The 27805-nt window shown below is 44.0% G+C and overlaps 1 protein-coding gene across 3 annotated transcripts in view; it reads left to right on the plus strand.

The window, feature by feature from the left end:
• Positions 1-17753: 17753 nt before the first annotated feature.
• The window catches only part of CANX (calnexin), a 36068-nt gene continuing 26016 nt past the window's right edge, over positions 17754-27805 (plus strand). Inside the window, exons 1-2 of one of the 3 annotated variants that reach the window (XM_047729382.1) lie at positions 17754-17920; positions 18214-18255. The gene's annotated coding sequence lies outside the window, so the exon portion shown is untranslated. Of the gene's footprint in view, positions 17921-18213; positions 18256-26590; positions 26754-27805 lie in introns of all 3 variants that reach the window. The other 2 variants (XM_047729381.1, XM_047729380.1) reach the window with 2 other exon arrangements.

Below are 27805 nucleotides of genomic sequence, written 5' to 3' on the forward strand. Positions count from 1 at the left end.
GTCCACCAGCTATGACTCACAATGCCTCCAGGCCAGACTAGCCCAGGACAGAAGGGGTGCCCAGAGTCTGCTAGACTCTGGGCTCTTGGCTCTCCCCATATTCATTCAACACATGTATTGAGTGTTTGCTGTGTTCCAGATACAGCTCTACAGAGCCGGTGATAGGAATTTGATGTAAGGGAATGAACAAGGTAGTCCCTCCTGAAGTTTACCTATGGTGTCATGGGTCAGGTTCCCAGAAGCAGAGCCAGAGATGAGAATTCTTTTTTTTTTTTTTTTTTGAAGATTTTATTTATGTATTTGACAGATCACATAGCAGGCAGAGAGGCAGGCAGAGAGAGAGGAGGAAGCAGGCTCCCCGCCGAGCAGAGAGCCCGATGCGGGGCTCGATCCCAGAACCCTGAGATCACGACCTGAGCCGAAGGCAGAGGCCCAACCCACTGAGCCACCCAGGCGCCCCAGAGATGAGAATTCTTGTTTGAGTGATTTGCTGAGGAAGTGCTCTCAGGAGAAGGGTGTGAGGGAAACAGGACAGGGCAGGGAAGCAAACAAAAACAAGCAGGAGAGTGGCCTCAAGTGGAAACTAGCTTCAGACCCGTCCCACAGGTAACTGCATAAATTACACCACAGAGTTAGGCCCCCTTGCCACAGGAATGCCAGTCTTTCTCACCCTCTCCCTTCTCTCCTGCCCCTCATTTCCCATCAGTTACTGGCAGGGCAGTTGTGAGCTGTCAGCCAACACTTAAGGCACATATGGGGTGGGTGCATGACCAGGAAAAGGGATCTGGGGCCCCAAATGCATAGAGGAGGGAGAAAGAGAATAAATAATAAAAATAAATAGAAGGGGCCCTGAGTGACTCAGTAGGTTAAGTTTCTGCCTTTGGCTCAGGCTCTGGGTTCTGGTATCAAGCCCTCTGTCTTGGGCTCTCTGCTCAGCGGGAAGTCTGCTTCTCCCTCTGCCTCTGCCCGCCCCCACCAGACTCGCTCTCTCTCAAATGAATAAATGAAGTCTTTAAAAAATGCAAATAAATAAATGAATAAGAATTTGACTTTGATATGCACAATAAAAAAAATAGAGAAATACAGAAAGTGACGTTAGCACGTGGTATTCAGTGAAGGTGCCTGACATTCAGGCTAAGACCTAAATGATGAGGGGACTACAGGAAGATTGGGGGCTGGAGGCAGAAATGAAATGGGCCTGTTGGAGGGACAAGCATCTTGTGTTGAGAAAATGGGAGGTAAGGTAGTCAACTGTATCTGCCAAGCACATCAGGTTGACTGCCGTCACCTCAGCTTGGCATTCCTGACCCCAAAGGCCTTCCCAGTTAATTCAGCATGGCCCTCCAAGGAGTCAGAGCCAGCTCCAGAGGAGCTCATATCCCAGAGTAGAGCCAGGTGTATTTGTAGCACCGCCTCCTGGGAAATTTTTTTCTTGAACAGTCTTTGAAGGTATCACTGACTGGGGCACCTGGCTGGCTCAGTCAGAAGAGCATGCAGCTCAGTTTTGGAGTTGTGAGTTCAAGCCCCATGTTGGGTGTAGAGATTACTTGAAAAAATAAAATCTTCTTTTTAAGAGTTTATTTATTTGAGAGAAAGGGAGAGCTCAAGTGATCTAGCAATGGGGAGGGGCTGGGACAAGCCGACTCTGCTCTGAACACGGAGTCCAACACAGGGCTCGATCCCATGACCCTGAAATGACAACCTGAGCCGAAACCAAGAGTCGGAGGGCCAACCAACTGAGCCACACAGGCGCCCTCCCCAAAAGTAAAACCTTAAAAAAAAAAAAAGCTTTTTTTGAAATTTAATTGACAATAAATAACCTTTATTTCAAAGAAATTTTAAGTAACGGGTGTCTGGGTGGCTCAGTTGGTTGGGTGGCTGCCTTTGGCTCAGGTCATGATCTCAGGGTTCTGGGATCAAGCCCCATGTCAGGCTCCTTGCTCAATGGGGAGCCTGCTTCTCCCTCACCCTCTGCCTGCCGCTCTGCCTACTTGTGCTCTCTCTCTCAAATAAATTAAAAAAAATTTTTTTAGGGACGCCTGGGTGGCTCAGTTGGTTAAGCAGCTGCCTTCGGCTCAGGTCATGATCCCAGAGTCCTGGGATCGAGTCCCACATCGGGCTCCTTGCTTGGCGGGGAGCCTGCTTCTCCCTCTGCCTCTGCCTGCCATTCTGTCTGCCTGTGCTCGCTCGCTCTCCTCTCTCTCTGACAAATAAATAAAATCTTTAAAAAAAAAATTTTTTTTAAGATTTTTTTATAATTTATTTATTTCACAAACAGAGATCACAAGTAGGCAGAGAGACAGGCCAGGAGAGAAGGGGAAGCAGGCTCCCTGCTGAGCAGAAAGCCTGATGCAGGGCTCAATCCCAGGACCCTGAGATCGTGACCTGAGCCGAAGGCAGAGGCTTAACCCACTGAACCACTCAGGTGCCCCTAAAAAAATTTTTTTTAAGTAAGCTGTATGCCTAGTGTGGGGCTTGAACTCATGACCTTGAGATCAAGAGTCACAAGCTGTACCATGCTTTACCAACTGAGCCAGCCAGGCACCCCATAAACAATGTATTTATAATGTACAATTTGGTATGTCTTTATAACTTGATGTATGAAATCATCACCCAAATCAAGATAATGAAGACATCCATTACCTTCAGAAATTTTCTCAGCGCTTATCACTACATAATAGTTCACATTTTCTAGAGTTTTATATAAATAGAATAATTTAGTATGTCCTTTTTTGGGCACCAACTTCTTGCAGCATAATTGAGATTTATCCATGGGGTCGCATTCATCAACAATTTCCTATTGATGAGTATTTCCCATTGTATGGAAATACCACAGTTTGTTTTCACATCTATTTGATGGAAAATTGGGTTGTTTCCAGTTTGGGGGCTTTTACGAATAAAGCTATTATGAATGTATGTGTAGAAGTCTTGGTGCAGCCATATGCTTTCATTTCTCTTGAATAAACACTTAGGAGTGGAATGGCTGGGTCATATGGTAGGTGTGTGTTTACCTCTTTACGAAGCTACTGGACTTTTTCTAGAATGGTTGCACCCCATTCCCAACAGCCATGAGAGTTTCTGTTCTTCCCCATACTTGTCAACACTTTGTATGGTAAACCTTTTTAATTCTTGTCATTCTAGTGGGTATGTCTAAATTGTGGTTTTAATATTTCCGTAACGTCTAATGATGTTGGCCGTGTCTTCGTGTGCTTCTTTGTTACCCTCTTTGTAAATTAAGGTCTTTTGCCATTCTTTCTTCTTTTTTTAACTGGATTGTTTGTCTTTTTGAGTATAAGGAGTTCTGTAATGCTAGATAAAAGTGGATATGTGGATATGATGGATATGCTTTGCAAATATTTTCTCCCATTCTGTGGATTTGCCTTTCAAAGTGAAAGTTCTTAATTTTGATAAAATCCAGCTTATCAATTTTCTGTCCTGTAGTTCCTGCTTTTTGTTTCATATCTAGGAAGTCTTTGCCAAATCTAAGGTCACTAAGATTTTCTCCTCTGTTTTCTTCTAGAAGTTACATGGTTTTAGCTTTACATTTAGGTCTGTGCTACATTTTGAGTTAATTTTTAAAAAATATTTTATTTATGAGAGAGAGAGGGCATGAGTGGGTGGGGGGGGCAGGTCAGAGGCAGAGGGAGAAGCAGAATCCCCAATGAGCAGGGAGACTGACATGGGGATGGATCCCAGGACCCTGAGATCATGACTGGATCTGAAGGCAGACACTTAACCAACTGAGCCACCCCAGTGCCCCTTGAGTTAATTTTTTGAAGATTAATTTCTTAATCTTCAAGTGGGAAGGGCAGAGGGAAAGGGAGAGAGAATCAGAAGCATACTCCGCACTGAACTCGGAGCCTGACATGGGGCTTGATCTCATGGCCCTGAGATCATGACCTGAGCTGAAAGCAAGTGTTGGATGCTTAACTGACTACACTAACCAGTTGCCCCTTTTTGAGTTAATTTTTGTTTATAGTGTGAGGTGAGAGTTGATTTTTTTTTTCATACAGATGTCCATTTGACCTCACACCAATTATAGTAAAGACTAGGCTTTCTCCCAAGTTGCCGTCATTCTTCCTGTGACTGTCCGAGTATTTCTGGGCTCTCTATTCCTTTCCATTAATCTCTTTATCTATTCTTTTTTTTTAAGATTTTATTTATTTATTTGACAGAGAGATCACAAGTAAGCAGAGAGGCAGGCAGAGATGGGGGCAGGGGAAAGCAGGCTCCTCGCTGAGCAGAGAGCCTGATGTGGGGCTTGATCCCAGGACCCCGAGATCATGACCTGAGCCGAAGGCAGAGGCTTTAACCCACTGAGCCACCCAGGCACCCCCCAGCAATATTCTTTAAAGATTGCTTTGGTTTTCTAGGTCCTTTGCAATTCCATATAATTGAATTTCCATCCTAATTTTAGAATTTGAATGTCAGTTTCCACAAATAAACCCTCATGTTCACTGTTCAAAGCTCTCTCTTCCTATCACAAGGACACTTGAAAGCTCAGATCAGCCCTCAGAAGGTTGTCTGATGGACGTGGAATCAGAGCCCAGGAATATTTTAATCGACCCAGTGATTCATTCTGTCTCTCTCTCCAAATTGTGTCTCTGTTATTAAGGCTCATTTTCATTAACAATCTCAGTATTTCAGATGGGTAATGCGTGGCCATAGTCTACAGTAACTTTCAATTTCCCTTATTTCCTTGTGAAAAAGGGAAAGCTATAAAGCCCAAGGAAGTCTTTGTTTGATTATTTGAATAGGAGAAATTTAGAGAGATGAAGAACAATTAACACCTTAACCCCTTTTACAAGAAGACCTCGGTTCTGAGGAATTAAGAAACTTTGTGTCGATGTCAACACTGAAAAGGTGAGACCTCGAGCCCTTCAGGAAAGGAGTGCCAGGTACTGACAGGTCTGAGTTTAAGGACATAAAGTTCCTTCTAAGGGGACAGAGGAAAGGAGAAGAGGATGTAAAAATTAATTTTCACTTCCTCACACCACAGGCAAATGCCATAGGAACTGTGAATGTCAGTGATCCCTTCTCTTGGCAACCAAGATGAATACTGCCAAAGCCAAGGAAGCAAACTTGTTTTGCCCCATGGCTATTTCACTTGGTTTCTGAGTCACTGTTAGTGACATTTACCCTTTCCTGAAACGACGAGATGTTCTCTGTGCTAAGATAGTGAATTAAAAAAAAGAATTCTGCATATATATAAAACATGGCAGAAGTCATTTGTATAGTACGGGTGAGCCTGGAGTGGCTAGGTAGGTTAAGAGTTGAACTCTTGGTTTCAGCTCAAGTTGTGATCTCAGGGTTGTGGAACTGAGCCCCACATTGGGCTCCACAATGGATGGGGAGTCTACTTGAGATTCTCTCTCTCTCCCTCTGCCTCAGTCTCTCCCCTCCCCACAGGTGCTTTCTCTCTCTCAAATTTTTTTAAATTAACATATGATATTTTATTTGTTTCAGGGGTACAGGTCTGTGATTCATCAGTCTTACACAATTCACAGCACTCGCCACACCACATATGCTCCCCAATGTCCATCACCCAACCACCCCATCCATCCCACCCCCCTCCCCTCCAGCAACCCTCAGTCTGTTTCCTGAGATTGAGTCTCTTATGGTTTGCCTCCCTCCCTGTTCCCATCTTGCTTCATTTTTCCCTCCATTCCCCCCACAACCCCATGCCCTGCCTCTCAAATTCCTCATATCAGAGAGATCATATGATAATTGTCTTTCTGATTGACTTATTTTGCTTAGCATAATACCCTCTAGTTCCATCCACGTCGTTGCAAATGGCAAGATTTCATTTCTTTTGATGGCTGCATAGTATTCCATCGTATATATATATCACCTCTTCTTTACCCATTCATCTGTTGATGGACATCTAGGTTCTTTCCATAGTTTGGCTATTGTGGACATTGCTGCTATAAACATTCAGGTGCACGTACCCCTTCGGATCCCTACATTTGTATCTTTAGGGTAAATACCCAGTAGTGCGATTGCTGGGTCATATGGTAGCTCTATTTTCAGCTTTTTGAGGAACCACCATACTGTTTTCCAGAGTGGCTGCACCAGCTTGCATTCCCACTGACAGTGTAGGAGGGTTTCCCTTTCTCTGCATCCTCGCCAACATCTGTCATTTCCTGACTTGTTAATTTCAGCCATTCTGACTGGTGTGAGGTGGTATCTCATTGTGGTTTTGATTTGTATTTCCCTTATGCCGAGTGATGTGGAGCACTTTTTCATGTGTCTGTTGGCCGTCTGGATGTCTTCTTTGCAGAAATGTCTGTTCATGTCTTCTGCCCATTTTTAAAAAGATTTTATTTTATTTATTTGAGAGAGAGAGAGAGACAGAGTATGAGAGGGGAGAAGGTCAGAGGGAGAAGCAGATTCTGCATAGAGCTGGGAGCGCAATGCAGGACTCGATTCCGGTACTCTAGGATCATGACTGAGCCATCCAGGAGCCCTTCTGCCCATTTCTTGATTGGCAAATATTTTTTAAAAAGTCATTCAGGGGACTCCTGGGTGGCTCAGTCGGTTGGACGACTGCCTTCGGCTCAGGTCATGATCCCGGGGTCCCGGGATCGAGTCCCACATCGGGCTCCCAGCTCCTTGGGGAGTCTGCTTCTCCCTCTGACCTTCTCCTCGCTCATGCTCTCTCTCACTGTCTCTCTCTCAAATAAATAAATAAAATCTTTAAAAAAAATAAAAAATAAAAAGTCATTCAGATAGTACAGAGCACGGAGAACACAGTTATAAAGAAGGCACATGCTTCACTCTGCCTTTTTAGGAAGAGCAAATTAAACCGGAAAGGATGTCCACCTGTCACCCTTCCCTCGGCCTGTTTCTTCCCTAGCTTCTCCTTCAGCCATCCTCTGGCACTTGGCGGAGACAACCTTGGGGAGTGGGGGGCGGGGCAGCACGCATATGGACCCCCGGTAGTGGTCCAGAGGTGGCTACTCCTTTTGCCCCTCTTCCCCATGCCTCTCCAATTATCTTAAAATTGGATCTTAAAATTAGTTCCATCATGTTCTTTGGAATCTGTAAGTACTTTATGAAAAAAATGTTTAAATTTTCTGTTTTAATAAAAAAAAAATCTGGGAAAAAAAAATGTCCATGCATATTCTCTCCGCTCTAGATAACCACCTTGTAACCAGGAAGTACCACTGAACGGGAGAGTCTGCATCTGGGTTCGAGTGGTGGAGGTTAAGGAGAAGGGAAGGCGAGCAGGCAGGCGTGGGAACGCCAAGCTCCAATGGTGAGTGGAGTTCAAAGTCTTTCCTAAGAGTCAAAAGTAGACTGAGCATGAGCGTCATGTCTCAGCGCACAGAGCACGTACCTGCGGCGCCCCAAACCACCTGCCTTGGGGCACTGGAGCCAGATGGGGCACGCGGCTCTTATTTCCAGCAGAAAAAAAAAAAAAAGAATTTTTTTTGGTTATCCTACTTAAATGTGAATTTGAATATTTTTGGTTACTAGGTAATTTATACATTTATTATACTTTTATAATCAAAAGTTGGACATGATGGGGCGCCTGGGTGACTCAGTGGGTTAGGCCTCTGCCTTCCGCTCAGGTCATGATCTCAGGGTCCTGGGATTGAGCCCGCATCTGGGTCTCTGCTCAGCGGGGAGCCTGCTTCTCCCTCTCTCTCTGCCTGCCTTTTTGCCTACTTGTGATTTCTCTATCAAATAAATAAATAAAATCTTTTTTAAAAAGTTGGAAATGAATGTATGGTAAGCTTATGGGGGTTTTTTTGTTGAGTGATTTTATTTATCTGTCAGAGAGTGAGAGCAAGCACAAGTAGAGGGAGCAGCAGGCAGAGGGAGAAGCAGGCTCTCCGCTGAGCGGGGAGCTAGAAGGGGTACTCGATCCCAAACCGTAAGATCATGACCTGAGCGGAAGGCAGATGCTTAACCAACTGAGCAACCCAGGTGTCCTGGGAAGTTTATGTCTATAGGCATTTGAACAAGATTGTGAGGTGGGTTAATATTTTGGAATTTTAGCCCTTGTATAGTTTGTCCTAAATAGTTCCCTTTTACACAGGTCCTTGTTACCACTTAAATGAAAGTGAGTCTTTTGTGGAAAACAAAGCAACTTTCTGGGCTTTCAACTTCCAAATCAGCCTCTGAACAATTTCGTTGGATTGTGAAAGCCTGACTTTTTTTTTAAGTTGTAAAGCTGAAAATTATACAAGGAGGGACACCTGGGTTGCTCACTCAGTTAAGCCACTGACTCTTGATTTCAGCTTGGGTCCTGATCTCAGGGTTGTGAAATCAAGCCCTGCATTGGGCTCTACACCAGGCATGGAACCTGCTTAAGATTCTCTCTCCCTCTCCCTCTCCCCTTCTCTCTACCCTCCCTCCCTCTCACATATGCTCTCTCTTCCCCCAAAATAAAAGTAAAATAAATAAAAATAGTACATGGAACACCTGTATACCCTTTATCCAGATTCCCCTACAGTCAACACTTTACACTATTTCCTTGATCATTTCTGAACCATTTACATATATCATGAGACTTTGTCCCTAAATACTTCAATCTTGTATGACCTTGTATGGTCTTGTGTGGTCTTGTATGACCACAGTACAGATATCAACCCAATGAATTCATTTCACTACAAATTACTTTAATCGACCATCCATGTTTCAATATCATCTGCCTCCTTATAATGCCCCTTAGTAGTGTTTTTCATTACAGGAGACCAGCTAGAGACTGGCATTGCATATAAGTATTGCGAGGGAGTCCTCTGTACTGTGGACAGACACTCTAAGACCATGTAAATATCCTGTTCCTCATCAAAATTTCCTTCCACATTTAGCCTCTGGTGGCGATTCTTACTTCAGCTAATCTTTACCATTATACTTGCAAAGTGATGCTTTTCCAATGCTAGCACTAACTTCATATTTGTCACTTAGCTCTCAGCATTCTACTATAAGCAAGAGGTCTCCCTTCTCTATCAGTATCATGAGATCATAGAAAATCTATATACTCTTTGTACCGCTCCCCCTCAATTCCCGACACAGGGCTTCTAAAACCCTTCCAATATCCTATGTGGTAACAGGACTAGGTGCATCTTTTGCTATCATATTTGACCTTTGACCCTTCTTTCGGATACAGACCTCCCAAATCCCTTGGAATTTTCCCAGGTAATAGCTGTGTCTTTTGTTCTAATGAAGTAGATGTTGGTGGGCTCCTGCATGGAGGCTGGTCACCAGAAAGAACAAGCCATGATTAGAAGCTTGGAACTTTCTGCTCCATCCCCCATTCTCCAGAGGGGGCAGAGAGGGTGGAAATAGAGTTAACCCCCCATACTTTAGGGGTTCAGAGAGCTTCCAGGTTGATGAGCGTATCTGTGTGCAGGAAGGATGGCTTATCCCCAAAACTACAGTATGGAAGTGCCTTTGCTTGGGACCCTCCCAGACCTCGTCCTATGTATCCTTTTAACTGGTTGTTCCTCTGTATCCTTGATCACATCCTTTCATAAGCTGGTAAACATAAATAAGTATTTCCCCAAGTTCTTCAAGCTGTTCTAGCAAATAAATCAAATCCAAGAGGAGGTCGTGAGAGCCTCTGATCTGGAGCCAAGTTGGACAGATGTTGTGAGTAACCTGGGGACCCACTACTTGTGATTGGCATCTGAAGCGTGGTCAGTCTCATGGACTGAGCCTTGCATCGGGGGGATCTGACGCTAGCTATCTCCAGGCAGATGGTGTCAGGACTGAGTTAAATTGCAGGGCACCCAGCTGGTGTCACAGAATTGCTTAGTGTGGGAAAAATTCCCACATATCTGGTGTCAGAATGGTTGTGAGTATGGTACTGGTATGAGTAAAGGGGAAACACAGGAGTGTAGGGTGGTTTTTTTTTTTTTTTCGTTTATCTATTTTTTGGTTATCTCTACACCCAATATGGTACTTGGAACTCATGACCCTGAGATCAAGAGTTGCATGCTTATCCCAGCTGAGCCAGCCAAGTGCCCCCTAGGTATTTTTCTTTACATTTTATTAATTTGTTTTTTTCTTTTTAAAAATTTGTTGACATTTTAATTTTTCACTGGCTTATAATTATTTTGAGTTCCAAATGGCTGTGCTCTCCCCCTTGAGATTCTGATGTAATGTTCTAAGGGTACAGCTTGGGCACTAGGATTTTTTTTTTTTTATAAGATTTTATTTGTTTGACAGAGAGAGAGAGCACAAGCAGGGGGAAAGGCCAAAGGAGAGGGAGAAGCAGACTCCCTATAGAGCAGGAGAAGCCCGATATGGGACTCGATCCTAGGACTGTGGGATCATAACCTGAGCTGAAGGCAGTGACTTAACCAACTGAGCCACCCAGGTGCCCGGGAACTAGGATTTTTATAAACTTTCCAAGTTTTTCTAATGGTAGACATGGCCCTTGCAATGTGACTCATAGAGACCAATGCAAGAAAACAGGAAAAAAGCAATGTCAAGGGAAGACATGCAGAGGGAAAAAAAATCTTCAACTAAAAGTATATGGCAAAGTGTGGAGATCAACAATTTTCTCTCCAGGAAACAATGATAAAGTTAGAGGAAAAAAATAAATCCAAAAAAACATTTAGGGGCGCCTGGGTAACTCAGTCATTAAGCTTCTGTCTTCAGCTCATGTCATGATCCCAGGGTCCTGGGATCAAGCCTCACATCGGGCTGCCTGCTTCTCCCTCTCCCACTCCCCCTGCTTGTGTTCCTCTTGTAAAAAAAAATCCTGTCTCTCTCTGTCAAATAAATAAATAAAAACTCATATTTATTTATTTTAAAAGAGATTTTATTTATTTGACAGAGAGAGAGATCACAAATAGACAGAGAGGCAGGCAGAGAGAGAGGAGGAAGCAGGATCCACACTGAGCAGAGAGCCCAATGTGGGGCTCGATCCCAAGACCCTGGGATCATGACCTGAGCCAAAGGCAGAGGCTTACCCCACTGAGCCATCCAGGCACCAAATAAAATCTTTTAAAAAAGAAGAAGAAAAAAACCATTCAGGGTTCTGGAAATAGACAAAAAGCAAAGGAGAAATTGAGGGGCATTTATCCATGAAAAACCACTGAACTCTGGGTGAGAACAGAGTCTGTGGTATTCTTGCCCCGGGCTGCTTGAATTCCCCCAGCCTGGGCAGCAGAAAGGCAGCCGACCATGACCGGGCAGACTGCACCATCCAACAGCTTTGCTGCCAGAAGGGGCTCACTGCATTTGGAACAAACCACAGCGAGCTGCTCCTACATACCCACTAGAAGGGCTACAACAACAAACACAGACAATAGCAAGTGTTGGCCATGCTGCAGAGAACTGAAACCTTCCGGCATGAGACTGTGAAATAGCACAACTACTTTGGAAAACAATTGGGGAATCTTCTAAAGCTAAACACAAATCTACCACAGAGATAGGCAGTTCTACTCTTACAGAGTACCCAAGAGAAAGAGAGATGTTTGTATAAAAACTCATATACAGGGGCGCCTGGGTGGTTCAGTCTTTTTTAAGTGTCTGCGTTCGACTCCGGTCATGATCCCAGGGTCCAGGGATCGAACCCCATGTCGGGCTCCCTGCTCAGCGGGAAGCCTGCTTCTCCTCTCCCACTCCCCCTGCTGGTGTTCCCTCTCTTGCTGGCTCTCTCTCTGTCAAATAGATAAATAAAATCTTAAAACAAAAACAAAAACAAAAACAAGTTCACATACAGATGTTCATGACAACATTACCTACGATAGCCCCAAACTGAAAAGAATCTAAAGGTCAATCAGCTGTTCAATGGATAGACAAATTGTGGCATAGCCTTGCGATGGAATATTTTATTTTATTTTATTTTTTAACATATAATGTATTATTAGCCCCAGGGATACAGGTCTGCGAATCATCAGGCTTACACATTTCACAGAATTCACCATAGCACATACTCTCCCCAATGTCCATAACCCAACCACCCTCTCCCGACCCCCCACCCCCTGCAACCCTCAGTTTAAGATTAAGAGTCTCCTATGGTTTGTTTCCCTCCTGACCCCATCTGGTTTCGTTTTTTCCCTCCTTAACCCCCATGACCCTCCGCCCTGCCTCCCAAATTCCTTATATCAGAGAGATCATATGATAATTGTCTTTCTCTGATTGACTTAATTTCACTTAGCAGAACACCCTCTAGTTCCATCCATGTTGTTTTGCAATGGAATATTATGCAGCAACGAACAGTGAATGCATTCGTATACATGCTGCTAACATGTATGGAAAGAAGACTACATATTGTATGATCCCATTTATTTTTAAAATTTCTATTACTTTATTTTTTTAAATTTAAATTCAATTAGCCAACATCTAGTACATCGTTAGTCTCAGATGTAGTATTCAATAATTTATCAGTTGCGTATAACACCCAGTGCTCATCACATCACATCACATTCCCTCCTTAATGCCCATCACCCAATTACCCCATTCCTCTCAGTATGATTCCTTTTATGTGACCTCTCTAGAAAATGGAGATCAATAGAGGGAGAAAGCCGTTCAGCAGTTGCCTGGAGTTGACTGGGAGTTGACTGCAAATATGGACAAAGGCTCACATATCCTGAACTTGGATTGTGGTAATGGCTGTAGAATTCTCTACATTTACTAAAAATTATTGAATCATTTACTGACAATAGGCAAACCTCATGGTATGTAAATTATATATCAATAAAGTTTAAAAAAAAAACCTATGTGAGGGTAGAATAAATAGATTTCTTAAAAATATTTTATTTATTTACTTGAGAGAAAGCTAGCAAGCATGAGTGGGGGAAGCAGCAGAGGGAAAGGGAGAAGTAGGCTTCCCGCTGAGCAGGGAGCTTGATGCGGGGCTTAATCCCAGGACTCTGAGATCATGACCCAAGCAGAAGGCAGATGCCCAATGGAACAGACTGAGCCACCCAGGTGTCCCAGAAGATTTTTCTGGTGTGTAAGATTTCAACAAAACCTTACTCCATAGTCTTGGGAAGCACCAGGAAGATGAAACTACCAATCATGGTAGTAAACCACAAAGAAAAATGGAAGATGTCAGGTTATTCAGAGAACATTAAAAGAGATGTCTGTACAAAGAGTCCATAGCTATTTTATACCATAGAGCCCCAAATTCGAAACAGCCCAGATAACTGTTACTTGGTGAATGGGTAAACAGACAGGCATCCTCATACGATAGAATACCACTCAGCAAGCAAAAGGAACAGATTTGTGATAAATGTTACCTTATAAATGAGGATCCTGGAAGACTCTGTTGAGTGAAAGAAGCCAGACACAAAACACTATATACTCTATGGTTCTATTTATATGAAGCTCTAGAAAAGAGAACTCTGTAGTAACAAATTAAGTCAGCTTTTGCCTGAGGCCAGCAGTAGGGATGGGCTGGGAATCGCTATGAAGGAATGGTAGTGTAATAAAAATCGGTCTTTGTTCTGGGTTCCTGGTGCACAGCTCCTAAAATCCTTGGAATTTCCTGAACGAGAGGAGCATCTTTTTTAATTTTTTAAGATTTTATTTAGTTATTTGACATGGAGACAGAGATCACAAGTAGGTAGAGAAGCAGGCAGAGAGGGGTTGGGGAAGCAGGCTCCCCGGTGAGCAGAGAACCGATGCGGAACTCGATCCCAGGACCCGGAGACTATGACCTGAACCAAAGACAGAGGCTTAACCCTGAGCCACCCAGGCGCCCCTTATTTTTATTTTTTAAAAGATTTTATTTATTTTGAGAGAGTGAGAGAGCAAGAGCAGGGGAGGTACAGAGGCGGAGGGAGAGAGAGAAACTTTCAAGCACACGCCACACTGAATGTGGAGCCTGACACCGGGCATGATCTCAGGACCCTGAGATCACGACCTGAGCCAAAATCAAGAATCGGACGTTTAACCTACTGTGCCACCCAAGTGCCCCAGGAGTGTCTTTTGTTATCCATAAGGACCCCCTTTTGGCCACACCTGAGTTTATGCTAATGAGGTGATTATTGGTGGACCCCTAGAGAGCTTCCTGTTGGAGGCTGGTTACTAGCCTCACCAGTAGGAAAGAACTAAAGAGGAATGTACAGTGCTCCCTCTGGCTGTGTGCCCCCTTTCTCTTTCAAGCAAGGGAAGGAGGGGATAAGCAAGAGTGAGGGCTGCTTTGCAGATAGGTAGAAGGCAAGTTAAGTTATAAGAAGCAATTGGTTAGGAAGGAGGGATTGGTCAACAGTTTTGTTTACAATGAGTTTTAAACATTTTATTAATTTTTTTTAGAATTTATTTGACACACACACACACACACACACACACAGAGCACATAGCATAGGGAGCAGCAGGCAGAGGAAAAGGGAGAAGTCGTCTCCCCACCGAGCAGGGATCCCACTGTGGGGCTCCATCCCGGGCCCCTGGGATCCTGACCTGAGCCAAAGGCAGATGCTTAATGACTGAGCCCCCCAGACATCCCTAAACATTTTATTTTTTAAAACTAAACACAAAAGCAGACATTTACATGATTTTAAAGTAAGCTCTACACCTAGTGTTGGGGCTTGAACTCATAAGCCCGAGATTAAGAGTCACAAAATCTACCAACTGAGCCAGGCAGGTGCCCCCATTTATGTGATTCTTCATTGAAAAAATAATATACACACATTATGAAAAAGCCTCCTTTTCACTATTCACTTGCAGAACCCACATATTGCACAGGAGGTACCTGAACCTAAAGTCAGAAAATGAACAAATCCACAAGTGTGGTTATGGCAAAATCAACAAGGACCAATTGCCCTGTCAGATAACCCTTGGATTTCTCCATCTCTTGGTAAGTATGGCATTATCTGCATGGGGGATCTGATTGATGAGATCTTCACTGTTGGAAAACATTTCGGAGAAGGAAACAACTTCCTAGGGCTGTCAGATGATCATTTCCACAAGCGGAATCAAGAAAAAGACCACCCATTTTGTAAAAGGTGGAGATATTGGCAACATGGAAGACCAGACTTGCAGGCTTAGTAGAGGGATGAATTGAGCAATTATTTTTGTAATTTGGTCAGTTAATCAACAGTGACTGCTTTTAAATTGCGAGAGTGGGGGGATATATTCCATGAGGTTTGTCCTTTGCCGCTGCCTCCTCCTTCTTTTTAAGATTTTACTTATTTCTTTGAGAAAGAGAGAGCACAATTTGGGGCGGGGAGAGCGGCAGAGGGAGAGGTGGAAGCAGGCACCCCGCCGAGCAAGGAGCTCTACTTGGGTCCTGGGATCATGATCTTAACTGACTGAGCCACGTGCCCCTTACTTCTTCCTCTGAAGAACATTATGCTCTAGCCAAAAAAATCCCAAGCAGGATTCTTAGCAAGATCTCCAGTCTTGCTCAGTCTTTGGCCCAGAGAGGATCCCCTAGATCAGCCAAGCTTGAATTCCCTCTTTTGGGGGGCTATACAGTTCACCTCCAGTCCCCCAGGCTCACACTCCCAGTGTTGGCATTGATTCCTCTCTTTCCCTATCCTCCTGAGTCCAATGGACCATTCTTCAAGCATCAACATTTAATGCTTTTGTTTCTATACATGCTGCTTTTCCCTAACCCTGCCCTTAAATCAGCTCCAAGAAGAGGCTTCCTAACTGTCCTCATAGTCTGTCTTTCAGAATTCCCTGGAATAATACTGAAATAATCTAAAATCCAAACCAGGGGCGCCTGGGTGGCTCAGTCAGTTAAGTGGCTGCCTTCGGCTCAGGTCATGATCCTAGGGTCCTGGGATCGAGTCCCACATCGGGCTCTCTGCTGAGCAGAGAGTCTGTTTCTCCCTCTCCTTCTGCCTCTGCCTGCCTCTCTGCCTACTTGTGTTCTGTCTGTCAAATAAATAAATAAAATCTTTAAAAAATAATAAAATAAAATCCAAACCATCTCCCTGCAGACTCCTTGGCTAGGCCTTCAAGGGTTAGCCCCTAACCCAATCCTAGAGCTGACATCCTATTGCTTGCTTAAACACCTTTCTCCAGCCAAAGAAATAAAATCTTTTAAAACACTCCAGCCTAGGGGCACTGGGTGGCTCAGTCGGTTCAAGCTTCTGCCTTTGGCTCAGGTCATGATCCTAGGGTCCTGGGATCGAGCCCCATATCAGGCTCTCTGCTCAGTGGGGAGCCTGCTTCCCCCGCTCTCTCTGCCTGCCTCTCTGCCTACTTGTGATGTCTGTCAAATAAATAAATATAAAATAAATAAACAACATCTAAAAAACAAAACAAACAAAAAACACTCCAGCCTAAACACACACTACCCATTTTCCTGTGTTTGCATATGCCGTTGCCTCATCTAAGGAAGACTTCAACTCTCTTCCAACTCTCCATCTACAGAAATCCTGCACACCTTACCAGGTCCAGCTCAAGTCTTCTTTCCCTGCCCATTCTAGATGAAAGCAGTTCCAACCCAAAGCTACATTACCTTCTCTTTCTTTTTAAAAAATTTTTTTAAAAGATTTTTATTTATTTGAGAGAGAGAGCAAAAGAGATCACAGAGAGAGGGAGAAGCAGACTCACTGCTGAGCAGGGAGTGGGATCATGACCTGACCGGAAGGCAAACTCTTTAACAACTGAGCCACCCAGGCACCCCTTCCCTTCTCTTTACTTTTTAGCCCCTTTACTGGAGTAGCTCTTTTGCTCGCATACAGTTCCTATAACTACATTATAAGCTCACTGTTTGGAACACGTGGCATAGGGAATATCATAAGTAAAATTCTCTTACACAGATCTGAGTGTTGAAGAACTGGAGAATACTAAACTCAGGCAGACATCAAACTCTGTCTCCTATTTTGTCCTCACAAGCGCCAGGAGGGAATAATGCTGGTTCCTAGGATAGGATATTCCGTTTCCTAAATCAGAGGTAAAAAGACTTAACCGTGGCTGATTCTTAACCTGCTGATTCTAGTTTTTTCCATCTTAAGATTCAGCCTTTGGGTCTCCAAACAAACGGAAGACCAAGACCAGGACCTATAAAGGCCGAGAGAAACCATTTTCTGAGGTTCTCAGCACATTAAAACTGAAGATGTGTCTGAAGTGGGTTACAAAAACTGATGTGTCTGACATCTTCCCATCCTTTTCCCCGAATGCCGTCTGTCTCCGGGCCCTTACGTGTAATCTTATTCAAGGAGACATCCCAAACTGAAAAAGGAAATAACCTTGGGTTATAGCATTCTGAACTCTGTGCTGGGTAAGGCGGCGGCAGGCTGCTACGCCCAGAGAGATGACTCTGCAGGAACGGTGGCGCCGGGTTACATGCAAAGCGCTGCGAAGTCAACTCCAGGCCAGGCCAGGGGAGCCCGCGCCGGGTTCCGTCCCGGGCCCGCACATGCCGCCTCCGGGAACCGGCCCCTCCCGATGGCCCAGCGGAGCTCCCACCCGGTCTGCCGACTGCCATTTGACCCTAAGCCAAAGGAACGGGATGCCCATCCCGGGGGCCAGGTCCAGGCCCCGGCGGCGTAGGAACCGAACAGCTGGGGATGAAAGGCCGGGCAGCGGGCCCACTAAGGTACCAGGGCAACCAGGCGCCCGAACGCCGGCCCCGCCCCAGGGCGCGCGCGCCCGAGGTTCCCGATTCCGGGGCGGCCCACCTCCTTCCCTCCCGCCCAATCAACAGCCACTTCCTGCCTCATTCCCAGCCAATCCTCACACTCCACGAAGAATAGCCCTAGGGGGCGTATGGGAAGGTGCATAGAGCGATGGCCACACCGGCCAATCAAAGACCGGAGCTTGTGCGGGGGGGCGGGACTTGGCGCCGGCCCTAGCTACTCAGGAGCGAGGGGCGGACGCAGGGCTGGGCTTCGCGCGGTGGGGCTCGCTCGCGCGGCAGCGGCGGTAGCCGAGGCCTCTTGGTTCTGCGGCACGTGACGGTCGGGCCGCCTCTGCCGCTGTCTCCACTGCAGCGCCGGGCCAGGTGTGCGGGCGGGTGGAGGCGCTGGCACCGCCCGCGGTCGCCGTAAAACTCGAGGTGAGACAGGAGGCCCACGCGTGTCCTCGGGCCTGTGAGGACCCTGGGGGGCCTGGGTGCGGGGCGCGGCGGCCGAAGGGCCGGGCGTGGCCGGGGCCGAGGGGGTCGGGCTGGGTTTGAGGGCCCAGGCCCCAGCAGACGCGCCGGTGGTGAGGGACGAGGCCCGAATCTGGGCTGCTCGGTGTGGGGAGCCAGGCCCTGGCCGCGCCGCCGGGGGCGGGAGGCGTGGCAGGTGCCCTAGAGGCTCCCTTGACCTCTGGGTGGCTAACTTCTTCCTATGGCTTTGCTTCTAGGGCTTTCTGAGGCCTTTTACTGGCTACCTGGGGAGCCGCGAGGTGGGTCGGAGTCAGCGGGGAAAGGTCTGGAGTGGGATCGGGCCTAGTCGGCGCTCCTAGCAGTGGGAGAAGGGGGTCTCAGACCGGGAGGGAACGTCTGGGATTAGCCTTACAGGTTCGGTGGGGGAAGATAAACCCGCGAAGCGAAGACTGAACCCTAGCACCCCCGAAGAGTGGAGAATGTGCTAGAACACGCCTTGGTTGAAAAACTTCAGTCTTAACATTTACACCTGTTTGGGGGTGGGGAGGGATCCAGTCGGAAATTCAGGGGACGTTATTAAAAAGCAGGAAAGCACCCAAAAGCTCACCGAGGGCAGGGCGCTTTATGGTGGAGGAAACGGGAGACCCAGAGCTATGAAATGACTGGCCCAAGGTCATGCCCATTAATTTTATGATCACGTTTGGGATTATAGCTGAGGGCAGGGCAGTTTTGGTGGAGGGGTTGAGGGTATAACGGCCCTGGTTCAAGCCCTTTGGATCATTTGTTGTTGTGTGAACTTAGGCAGTTCACTTACCGTTTGGGTCCTAGTTCTCCACAAATAACGGACGTGATAATACCTGATGAAGTTGTTGTTAGAACTAAATTGGGTGTACAGTAAGGTGGGGAAGTCTGACACATAGTGTTAGACGAATAATGATTGCAGTGTTGCTCAAATCCCAGTTCATTTGGTCCACTGCACTCCCATGCTGCGTTTCGAGTTAGGTCCTGTTGCCCAGTATCTGAAGTCACATTTACGTCTTTATTTTTAATTCAAACTTTAATGAACGTACAGCGCAGTGTTTGTTTCTGGCTGAAGCTACGTTTACAGTAACGGGAGGGAGAACTGGATCTAGTGGGTCGGCTGCTGGGAATGGCACACGTGAGTGAATGCCCGTTGAGGGAAGTTAAACTGAGTTGAATATTAAAAGCTTGCGAGGACAAAGGTGAGCCACGGTTAAGTCTCTTTTCCTCTGATTTAGGAAACGGAATATTTTGTTCAATTTTGTAATGAGTAGACTTCTGTCTTTAAGAGAGGAGTTGTGTTGAGTTTTGAGGTGCTAACTGTATCTTAGCTTTTTCCGGATCGTTTGGGGGTCATGAATAGAATCACTGCCATGTTGTACACTTGCTGTAATTATACTCAGAGCAGACTTGGAACCGAGAGGTAAAGCACTGTGTGGGAGTTCTTCGCACCAGCCAGGGTGCACAAGCCAGCAGGCCTGGTAACTGAATCACGAGAAGGCTGGAGTGAACGGTGTATTGGAGTGAATGAGTCCCACAACGGCAGATTTTCTGACCTATCTGAAAATGGGTGTTAGCATCCCGCTCCACCTAACTATCTTAATTGGTCAGGCAGTTCAGCTGACATTATCTTCCAAGAACCATGAGAGGTAAACGGTTGGGCAGAAGCTGTTGCTGCCCTTTTAGCAATCATGCTGTTGCATCCTTTCATGAGAGTTCACTTTGCCCTGCAAGATAGCTTCAGGCATGAAGTGACGGTTGGTAAGCAGAAGGCAGAGTCTTGAATTCCAGGCCCAGCATGGTAAGTAACTGACTTAGGAGCCACCTTGGTTTCCCCATCTTCAAGGTAGAAATGGGAAGTCTCCTGGCTGCCTCACCATTCGGGGGGGGGTTACTGGGAGGGACAAATAAGATGGTGAACAGGGAACTGCTACACTCCTGGCAGAAGAACTGGCAGTCCATAACAACTCCTAGGAAAAATAAAGGGCCCGCACATAGTTGTAACCTGTATAGCTTACTGTAGAACTTCATTGGGAAAGTGCTGCTGGTTGGTCGATTTTTTTAACTGCAACAGATGTACTTGTAAATTAAGCTTACCTTTGAGCTATGAAACGATTTGGAGAATTTTTTGTTTGTTTGTTTGTTTTTTGATAAAGAATTTAGAGGATTGGGCGCCTGGGTGACTCAGTTGTTAGGCAGCGGTCTTTGGTTTGGGTCCTGATAACCAGGGTCCTGGGATCGAGGCCCCCGTCGGGCTCCCCACTCAGTGGGAAGCCTGCTTCTCTCTCTGCCTGCCGCTCCCCCTGCTTGTGCTCCATCTCTCTCTCTGTCAAATAAATAAATAAAATCTTGAAAAAAAAAAAAAAGAAAAAAAATCCCCTTGAAAAAGGGGATCTTCAGCAATGTGTTTTGAGTATTCACATGTTAAACCTAATTAGGTTATAGGAAAAAAAAAGTGGTGGTATGGAAAAACCAATTATGTTCCCATCAATGAAAAACAAAATTCAAAACTCAAAACAAGGTGTGTGTGTGTGTGTGTGTGTGTGTGTATTTTTTTTTAAGATTTTATGTGAGAGTGATTACGAGCAGGGGGAAGGGTAGAGGGAGAAGCAGACACCCCAGGGAGCCAGATGTGGGACTACATTCCAGGACCCTGGGATTACGACCTGAGCCAAAGGCTGACATTTAACTGACTGAACCACCCAGGCACCCATATAGATATATTTTTAAGTGGATAAGCATTCACAATAAAGATTATGTTTTATGTGGGGCCCCCGCCCCCACAATGCTTTTACTTTTTGACTAGATGCATGTGTAATACAGTCAGAAGGTATAGAGTAGTAAATTGGTTCATCAGTGACTGGAATCAAATCCCTTTTAACTGATTCCTTTCCAATCGAAGACTTACAATTTCTTGCTTGCCTTAAAACTTAGAGTTTTATGGGGCGCCTGGGTGGCTCAGTGGGTTAAGCCGCTGCCTTCGGCTCAGGTCATGATCTCAGGGTCCTGGGATCGAGCCCCGCATTGGGCTCTCTGCTCAGCATGGAGCCTGCTTCCTCCTCTCTCTCTGCCTGCCTCTCTGCCTACTTGTGATCTCTGTCAAATAAATAAAATCTTTAAAAAAAAAAAAAAAACTTCGAGTTTTAGAACCATTAAAACTTACGTGGTATCACTAGGCCATATGTAGCAATAGTAGAAATCCCTGCTAGGGTTATGCATATATCCTGCAAGCCAGGCACTTGCATTTTGTTTATACAACGACCCTAAGAAGTATATAGTGTTCTTATTCTCATTTAAGAGATGCAGAAACTGAGGCCCCAAAGTTAGCAGTTCACTCACTGTACCAAGTTACTGGATAGTCCAGGAGCGATTGTGACTTCTGAGTACCTGCTCACAAACACTGCTGTGTGTCTAATGTGACCTCGGACAGTTTCTGTAATTTCTCTTAGCTTTAGTTTTCTCCTATGTCAGCTGAGGGTGATCAAACCTCCTGGGGTTCTTGTAGGGATTAAATTAGACAACCTGAGATATTTAAACCCCATAAGACCAACATTTTGAAAGGGTGTATTAATAGATGAGTGGATAACCTGCATGAAAGAAAGACTGCCTCATTTCTTATATGCTGCCTTAAAAAATAAATTGGTTTTTTTTTTTTTTTTTTTTTGAACAACCAAGAACATTAGGTAGGTCATTTCTTCTGTTCCTCTTTCTAATTTCTCATGGATTAAAGGAATTATTTGAAATAGCTTAACTTCTTTTAAGAGACAAGTCCCACAAAGAAAAGCCCAGAACCAAATGGCTTTACTGGTTAAATCTACCAAATACTTAAACAAGAATTAACATCAGTCATTCATAGACTCTTCCAAAAATAGAAGAGAGCACACTTCCCACTCATTCTATGAGGCCAGTATTATACTGATACCAAAACCAGAGACTTCACAAGAAGACTGTAGACCTGTATCTTTATGAAAATAGATGCAAAACCCTCAAAATGCTAGCAGATAGAATCCAGCAACATATAAAAAGGACTATACGCCATGACCAACTGGCGTCACTATCTCAGGAATGCAAGGTTGGTTCAGCATACAATAATGAATGTAACACTCTATGTTAATAAAGGACAAAAACCATATCTCATAGACACAGAAAAAAGCTTTTGACAAAATGCTCCCTTTCATGATAAAAATAAATAAACTGGGGAACGTGGGTGGCTCAGTTGGTTAAGCGACTGCCTTCAGCTCAGGTCATGATCCTGGAGTCCCCGGATTGAGTCCCGCATCGGGCTCCCTGCTTGTTGGGAGTCTGCTTCTCCCTCTGGCCCTCCCCTGTCTCATGCTCTCTCTCTCTCTCTCTCTCTCAAGTAAATAAAATGTTTATTTAAAAAAATAATAAACTGGGAATAGAAAGAACTTCTTCAGCTTGATGAAGTGACAATCCCTTCCTGGGGATTTCTTCTGTTCCTCTTTCTAATTTCACATGGATTATAGGAATTAGGGTTGAAATTTCCTAACTTCTTTTAAGAAACAAAGTCCCACAAATAAAAGCCCACAACCAAATGCCTTTATTGGTAAATTCATTCAGAAACCTAGGGAGCAATTAATACCAATCCTTCCACAAACTCCTCTGAAAAATAGGAGAGAGAGAATATTCTCAACCCATTTAGTAAGGTCAATATTCCCTAAATACCAAAACCAGACAAAGCCTTCACAAGAAAAGAAAACCATACACCTATATATATATTTTTTTAATAAAAATTTTTTTTTATTAACATATAATGTATTATGAGTCCCAGGGGTACAGGTCTGTGAATCATCAGGCTTACACACTTCACAGCACTCAACCATAGCACATACCCTCCCCAATGTCCATAACCCAGCCACCCTATCCCTACTTCTCTCCCCCATACACCAAAATACATACATATATATATATATATATATATATATATATATTTTTTTTTTTTTTTTTTAAACGTAAGTTCTACGCCCAGCATGGAGCTTGAACTCCTGACCTGTGATCAAGAGTCGCATGCTCTACTGACTTAGCAGCCAGGTGCCCCAGACCAATATTTCCTATGAAAAAAATAGACTTAAAAAGGTAAAATATAGAAATTTTAAATTTAATGAACTCAAAAAATAAGGCTCCATTTGTTTTAAATACCTTTTTTTCTACACAGACCCTTATTGAGAATAAAGTTTTGTGCTTTACAGGGTACAAATTTACTATTTCTTTAGCGTGCCCATTCCTAAAGTTGATCTAAGTGGTTATCTGAATTTGCTGAAATTCAATGCAGAATTGTCTGTTTCTGTTAAATCAGATATTACGTGTACAGGTGAAGTCTCCTGTGTTATTAAATGTATGTAGTAAAATAGTTGGGATTGTCTTTTTTCAGAATGTGCTGAGAACAGAATTAGAATTAACCAAGAAATAAATTGAATTTTGGAGAATTCATGAACAGAAATAATCAGTGACAAAGCAGGAAAAAAATCACAGATAAACATGGACATTTCTGTCTACGAATGCTGAAATTGTAGAGACACCATTGCAAGGAAGAGTTAAGAAATCATACAGTGTGGTTGGAGGAAAGCAAGTTTTTCTGGCCATGCAAAATTATTCAGCTTTGCTGAAAAACGTTGGAGGAGGAGGCAGGTGTATTAGACCTATGGGTCTTGTATGAGAATTGAACTAATTCAATTGGTTGTACTAATTGTGCATCAAAGAACGAACTATTTGCTTATACCTACCTATAAAGTCCTGGACTCTGATAGACTTTGTATTACCTTTTTCTATTTTCACAGCAGGCCTTCCCACCAGTAGTACTATTACCCACAGCTGTAAAACAGGGAAGAAGACTCCTGGGAGTTCAGTAAGCTGAGCAGGGCCACAGGGAGGAGCAGGGGAGTCTGGGGCCCAGGCTTCTCTGGGTTATACCAGCTACATGTGCCGTACTGCCTTGGGTTATCAGGAATTACTTTTCTGAATTGTCCATTTTAAGATAGGAAATTTCCAACTCTAGAAGTCAAAATGAATTCACTCTTGTAAAAGTTAAAAAGTGTCGACTGCAGTATTAAAAGTGAGTAGATTAGGTGCTCTTGAAGACTCCTGTCCCTGAGATTTTGAGAGCTGGACTTAGTGCTCTGTCCTTGGGAAATTGGGAATCAAGCCAGAAGTCATGTATATTATAAGTGTATAGTATAAATGTGTGTGTTTGTCCATGTGAATCCAGAGGGTGGAGATACTCTGGCATGGATATAGGTAGATAATTACATTTAATTACCAAAAACAAAACCGTTATTAACTGGAAGGAAAAGAGAAAGACTTGACCTCTTCAAGTTCAGATTTCTAATCCAGCTCATTTTTCTGAGTCTTCCTTTATAATTTTAAGCTTTACAGAAGGAGGTCAGTTTAAAGCTGGTCTCTGGACAACTTTGCTCAAGTCTGAAGTGCCATCTTTGTTGATCCAGTATACGTCATTTAAAAACATTTAATTTCATGGGGCGCCTGGGTGGCTCAGTGGGTTAAGCCGCTGCCTTCGGCTCAGGTCATGATCCCAGGTCCTTTCAAGCCCCACATCGGGCTCTCTGCTCAGCAGGGAGCCTGCTTCCTCCTCTCTCTCTGCCTGCCTCTCTGCCTTGCTTGTGATTTCTCTCTGTCAAATAAATAAATAAAATCTTTAAAAAAAAAAATAAAAACATTTAATTTCAGGGGCACCTGGGTGGCTCAGTGAGTTAAGTGTCTGCCTTCAGCTCGGGTCTTGATCCCAGGGCCCTGGAATCAAACCCCACATCGGGCTCCCTGCTCAGTGCGGAGCCTGCTTCTCCTTCTCCCTCTGCCTACTTCTGCTCTCTATCACTCTGTCAAATAAATAAATAAAAATATTTTTAAAAAGACCATTTAATTTTGAACTAATTATAGACCTGTAAGAAGTTGCAAAAATAGTACAGAGCAGTCTCTGGCAACCATCATGCAACTTCCCCCAATTGTAGCATTTTTTTTTTTTTTTTTTTTTTTTTTTTTTGAAGTAGGTTCCATGCCCAGGGTGGAGCCCAGTGCTGGGCTTGAACTCACAACCCTGAGATCAAGACCTGAACCAAGATCCAGGGTCAGACACCTAACTGACTGAGCCACCCAGGCATCCCCTGAGTTATTGCTTCTTACATAACTATAGTTCAATCTCAAATCCAGGAAATTGACATTGGTACAATCTACAGACCTTACTTAGAGTTTACCAGGATTTACATGCACTTGTGTGTGTATATAGTTCTATGCAGTTTTATCATGGGAATTTATTTTTGAAATTGCTGCTTTTTTGGCATTGTTTTTGTAGAAAGAGAATACTAGCATGAGTCTTAAGTGGTACTAACCTGTGCATTTTTTGCAAGTTAGATAAAGAAAAGAAAAGGTTATAGTATTATGAGTTTATTTTGATACTGACCCCAAAACCCCCCCCAAATTGATTTGTAGAACTACTACTACAGTATATTCATTAAGTCTGAAAACACAGGCAAGTATACATAATGTCATCAAGGTCACTTTTAATCCGTAAAACATTTTTATGTTTCCAGATTTTTAAAAATCCCCTTGCCCCTTGTGTTTTCAGACTTTATGGACACCATATTACAGATTGAGTTCCTGATTGACTTTTTTTTTTTTTTTTTCATATTTGATACCTCCTTGGCACTCGTGGAATTGGATACCATTAACAAACATTGGTTTAGTGTCTTACTCTAGCCACGTTTTCTGATGGGCATCAGATGCATTTTTTCCTTTAACCTTTTTAATATATAATTCCCAGTCTGAGCCTGTGATTGCCAGAAAACAATCTTGAACTCTGCCACCCAGCTTTTTTTTTTTTTTTTTTTAAGATTTTTTATTTATTTATTTGACAGAGAGAGATCACAAGTAGATGGAGAGGCAGGCAGAGAGAGAGAGAGAGAGGGAAGCAGGATCTCCGCCGAGCAGAGAACCCGATGCGAGACTCGATCCCAGGACCCTCAGATCATGACCTGAGCCGAAGGCAGCGGCTTAACCCACTGAGCCACCCAGGCGCCCCCATGCCACCCAGCTTTTATCAGAAGTCCAGTTGATTGACTGATGAGGATTTGAAGGATATGCAGTCTGTTGATTTCTCTAGAACCTAGGTATTGTAGGTTTTATTTTTATTATTTTATTTTTTAAAGATTTATTTATTTGAAAGAAAGTGTGTTCACTTGTGAGCATGGGGAGGGGCAGAAGGAGAGGGAGAGAGTCTCAAGCAGAGTCCTGCTGAATGGGGAGCCTGGTCCCACCCTCGATCTCACCACCCTGAGATCAGAACCCCAGCCGAAATCAAGAATCAGATGCTTAACCCTGAGCCACCCATCTGTCCCGTAGGTTTTGTTTTAGATCAAGTTCTGGATCAGTAGAAATCAGAACTTGGACCATATGGAGTTGGCCCCCACAGTTACTGGTTTTACTGACTAAGCCTTTGCTTAAAGGGTATCATAAGACAGAACCACACAAAACTCCCATTTGTATATAACTGAATGGTATTTTTGAGACAAGTTGTCCACTTCAGTAGATTCATAGATGTTGAAAGATTTTCATATTTGTGCTTTTGTTTTCTGATTGCAGGCTGTCCTGGGGGTCCATGACTGTAGTGATTTTAATTTGGCTAAGATAGGAATTTAAACAGCCCATTGTGAAACTCTCATAGCACCGACTAGCCTAGCTACAGGTGGTTCATCCACCCAGCATTTGCGTCCTGGCTCAGAGGGGCTTTGCTGTAGAGTTTAAGGTAAGAGTCTTGCAGTGATAAAAATTATGAGAGACAGGGAGAGAAGATGGCCTCTGAAAGAAGACCAAAAAATGAAGTGATCTAAGAATATAATGGCTTAAAGTTGGAGGTGGGGGGGCTGTCATGGCGTGCAGGAATGTGGGAAGCCTTGCTGTCAAAGAGCTGATAGATCTTGGCATGAACTGTGAAATAGAAGAGAATTTTAGCAAATGTGATCAATGTTTCTTTATTATAGGAGAATGTTCCTTGCTTTAAAGGTAATTGCTTTATGCACTTTTACTCCTCAACCTTCCAAATCTATGAACCACTTGCTCTGTGGCTCTGGGGAAGTTGGGGGGGTGTGTGTGTGCTGTTTGTTTTCTAAATTAAGCATTCTTGCTTTGTTGTTGAACTCCTTGTTATAGATTTCCTATCGATAATCTTAGAAACAGGAAAGCAAAGTGACAGTAGAAGTGTGCTCTCTGCTTAGGATTCTGTCAGTGTAAAGACAAATGAAGACTTTAAAGGGAGAAAAAAACCCTCTGAAATCTTCCTAGCTGTTAAAATATGTGAAAAATCACTTTGTGTCTTTCAGACAAAAGCATTTGTGGAATTACCAAGTAGGGTGCACTGTACCAGGCTGCAGGAGCCTTGGCTTCTGATCCTGATTCTGCCAATAACTGATTGTTGGCAAGTCGGTCTCTGGACCTCATTCTTGTGCAAAAAGGAGAGCTAGACTAGATTCCTGTGGTATATTTCAGCTCCAGGATTTTTTTGAAGGGGTGGGAGATCAACCATTTGAGGCATAATTGTGGAACATCTTTTTTTTTTTTAAATTAATTTTTAGAAAAGGCTTAGGTTTATAGAGAAATTATGAAGACCACACAGAGGAGTCCTATATGATGCACATCCAGTTTTCCCTACTGTTAACAACTTAAAATTAGTATGGAACATTTGATTATAATTAATGACCCAATCTTGATACATAAATATTAACTAAACTTTTCTTTAATTCATGTTTCCCTTGTTTTTACTCACTGTCCCTTTTCTGTTCCAGGATACATTGCATTTAG

The sequence above is a fragment of the Lutra lutra genome, chromosome 5 (assembly GCF_902655055.1).
Source record: "Lutra lutra chromosome 5, mLutLut1.2, whole genome shotgun sequence".
NCBI classification, from domain to species: Eukaryota; Metazoa; Chordata; class Mammalia; order Carnivora; family Mustelidae; genus Lutra; species Lutra lutra.